This window comes from Arachis stenosperma, chromosome 4 (genome assembly GCF_014773155.1).
Source record: "Arachis stenosperma cultivar V10309 chromosome 4, arast.V10309.gnm1.PFL2, whole genome shotgun sequence".
Classification (NCBI taxonomy): Eukaryota; Viridiplantae; Streptophyta; class Magnoliopsida; order Fabales; family Fabaceae; genus Arachis; species Arachis stenosperma.
The window spans coordinates 39,518,241-39,521,806 of NC_080380.1; the positions used below are offsets into that span (position 1 = coordinate 39,518,241).

Sequence of the window (3,566 nt, forward strand, 5' to 3'; positions counted from 1 at the left end):
TTTTCAATGGATTTTGTGACTTCTTATGATCATCAACCTACAAAAAACATAAAATAACAAAGAGAAATATATAAAATATAATCATTGGGTTGCCTCCCAACAAGCGCTTCTTTAATGTCAGTAGCTTGACAGATGGCTCTCATGGAGCCTCACATTTTCTCAGAGCAATGTTGGAACCTCCCAACACCAAACTTAGAGTTTGAATGTGGGGGTTCAACACCAAACTTAGAGTTTGGTTGTGGCCTCCCAACACCAAACTTGGAGTTTGACTGTGGGGGCTCTGTTTGACTCTGATTTGAGAGAAGCTCTTCATGCTTACTCTCCATGATGACAGAGGGATATCCTTGAGCCTTAAACACAAAGGATTCTTCATTCACTTGAATGAACAGTTCACCTCTGTCAACATCAATCACAGCCTTTGCTGTGGCTAGGAAGGGTCTGCCAAGGATGATAGATTCATCCATGCACTTCCCAGTTTCTAGGACTATGAAATCAGTAGGGATGTAATGGTCTTCAATCTTAACCAAAACATTCTCTACAAGTCCATAAGCTTGTTTTCTTGAGTTGTCTGCCATCTCTAGTGAGATACTTGCAGCTTGTACCTCAAAGATCCCTAGCTTCTCCATTACAGAGAGAGGCATGAGGTTTACACTTGACCCTAAGTCACACAGAGCCTTCTTGAAGGTCATGGTGCCTATGGTACAAGGCAGCGAAAACTTCCCAGGATCTTGTCTCTTTTGAGGTAATTTCTGCCTAGACAAGTCATCCAGTTCTTTGGTGAGCAAGGGAGGTTCATCTTCCCAAGTCTCATTTCCAAATAACTTGTCATTTAGCTTCATAATTGCTCCAAGGTATTTAGCAACTTGCTCTTCAGTGACATACTCATCCTCTTCAGAGGAGGAATACTCATCAGAGCTCATGAAAGGCAGAAGTAAGTCCAATGGAATCTCTATGGTCTCATTTTGAGCCTCAGATTCCCATGGTTCCTCATTGGGGAACTCAGAGGAGGTTGGTGCACGCCCATTGAGGTCTTCCTCAGTGGCGTCCACCTCCTCTCTTTCCTCTCCATATTCGGCCATGGTTATGGCTTTGCACTCTCCTTTTGGATTTTCTTCTGTATTACTTGGGAGAGTACTAGGAGGGAGTTCAGTAACTTTCTTGCTCAGCTGTCCCACTTGTGCCTCCAAATTCCTAATGGAGGACCTTGTTTCAGTCATGAAACTTTGAGTGGTTTTTATTAGATCAGAGACCATTGTTGCTAAGTCAGAAGTACTCTGCTTAGAACTCTCTGTCTGTTGCTGAGAAGATGATGGAAAAGGCTTGCCATTGCTAAACCTGTTTCTTCCACCATTATTGTTATTGAAACCTTGTTGAGGTCTCTCTTGATTCTTCCATGAGAAATTTGGGTGATTTCTCCATGAAGAATTATAGGTGTTTCCATAGGGTTCTCCTAGGTAATTCACCTCTTCCATTGAAGGGTTCTCAGGATCATAAGCTTCTTCCTCAGATGAAGCTTCCTTAGTACTGCCAGGTGCATTTTGCATTCCAGACAGACTTTGAGAAATCAAATTGACTTGTTGAGTCAATATCTTGTTCTGAGCCAGTATGGCCTTCAGAGTGTCAATCTCAAGAACTCCTTTCTTCTGACTAGTCCCATTGTTCACAGGATTCCTTTCAGAAGTGTACATGAATTGGTTAATTGCAACCATTTCAATTAGTTCCTGAGCCTCTGTAGGCGTCTTCTTCAGATGAAGAGATCCTCCAGCAGAGCTATCCAAAGACATCCTGGATAGTTCAGAGAGACCATCATAGAAAATACCTATGATGCTCCATTCAGAAGCATGTCTGAGGGACATTTTCTGATTACTTGTTTGTATCTTTCCCAAGCTTCATAGAGGGATTCTCCATCCTTCTGTCTAAAGGTTTGGACTTCCACTCTAAGCTTACTCCATTTTTGAGGTGGAAAGAACTTTGCCAAGAAGGCATTGACTAGCTTTTCCCAAGAGTCCAGGCTATCTTTAGGTTGTGAGTCCAACCATATTCTAGCTCTGTCTCTTACAGCAAAAGGGAATAGCATCAGTCTGTAGACCTCAGGGTCAACCCCATTAGTCTTGACTGTGTCACAGATTTGCAAAAACTCAGCTAAAAACTGATGAGGATCTTCCATTGGAAGTCCATGGAATTTGCAATTCTGTTGCATTAGAGAAACTAATTGAGGCTTAAGCTCAAAGTTGTTTGCTCCAATGACAGGGATAGAGATGCTTCTCCCATAGAAGTCGGGAGTAGGTGCAGTAAAGTCACCCAGCACCTTCCTTGCATTGTTGGCATTGTTGTTGTTTTCGGCTGCCATGTGTTCTTCTTCCTTGAAGAATTCGTTTAGGTCCTCTACAGAGAGTTGTGCCTTAGCTTCTCTTAGCTTTCGCTTCAAGGTCCTTTCAGGTTCAGGGTCAGCTTCAACAAGAATGCCTTTGTCTCTGCTCCTGCTCATATGAAAGAGAAGAGAACAAGAAGATGTGGAATCCTCTATGTCACAGTATAGAGATTCCTTTAATTGTCAGAGGAAAAAGAGAAATAGAAGACAGAAGTAGAAAATTCGAACTTATCAAAGAAGATGAAGTTCGAATTTTGCATTAAGGGATAGTGTTAGTCCATAAATAGAAGGATGTGAGAAGAAGGGAAGTAATTTTCGAAAATTAAGTAGAAGATTTTGAAAACATTTTGAAAAATACTAATTAATTTTCGAAAACCAAGAGTGGGAAAGAGATCAAGTGATTTTTGAAAAAGATTTTGAAATTAGAAATCAAAAAAAAGATTTGATTGAAAACTATTTTGAAAAAGATGTGATTAAAAAGATTTGATTGAAAAGTTATGGTTTTAAAAAGATATGATTGAAAAGATATGATTTGAAAACAATTTTAAAAGATATGATTTGAAAACAATTTTAAAAGATATGATTTGAAAACAATTTGAAAAGATATGATTTTAAAAATTAATGACTTGCCTAACAAGAAAAGATATGATTCAAACATAAAACCTTCCTCAATAGAAAAGGCAAAAAATGTTCAATCAAATCATTAATTGTTAGTAAGTATCTTTGAAAAAGGAAAGAAATTGATTTTGAAAACATTTGATTGAAAAGATATGATTTGAAAAAGATTTGATTTTGAAAAACTTTGAAAACTTGAAAAAAATTGATTTTGAAAACAAAATCTTCCCCCTTTGCCATCCTGGCGTTAAACGCCCAGAATGGTGCACATTCTGGCGTTTAACGCCCAAAACTATACCCTTTTGGGCGTTAAACGCCCAGCCAGGCACCCTGGCTGGCGTTTAAACGCCAGTCTGTCTTCTTCACTGGGCATTTTTGAATGCCCAGCTTTTTCTGTGTGATTCCTCTGCAGTATGTTCTGAATCTTCAATTCTCTGTATTATTGACTTGAAAAGACACAAACTAAAAAATATTTTTGGATTTTTAATAATGAGGAATAATCAAAATGCAACTAAAATCAAATAACAATGCATGCAAGACACCAAACTTAGCAGTTTGTATATATGGGAAACAACAAAAC

At 38.7% G+C, this 3,566-nt stretch overlaps 1 non-coding gene across 1 annotated transcript; it reads left to right on the forward strand.

Annotated features, from left to right (window-relative positions):
- Nucleotides 1–1,837: 1,837 nt before the first annotated feature.
- Nucleotides 1,838–1,945, forward strand: LOC130978109 (small nucleolar RNA R71). Its single transcript, XR_009085771.1, has one exon. It is a non-coding gene; the product is annotated as a small nucleolar RNA R71 (small nucleolar RNA).
- The last annotated feature ends 1,621 nt before the right edge of the window (nucleotides 1,946–3,566 follow it).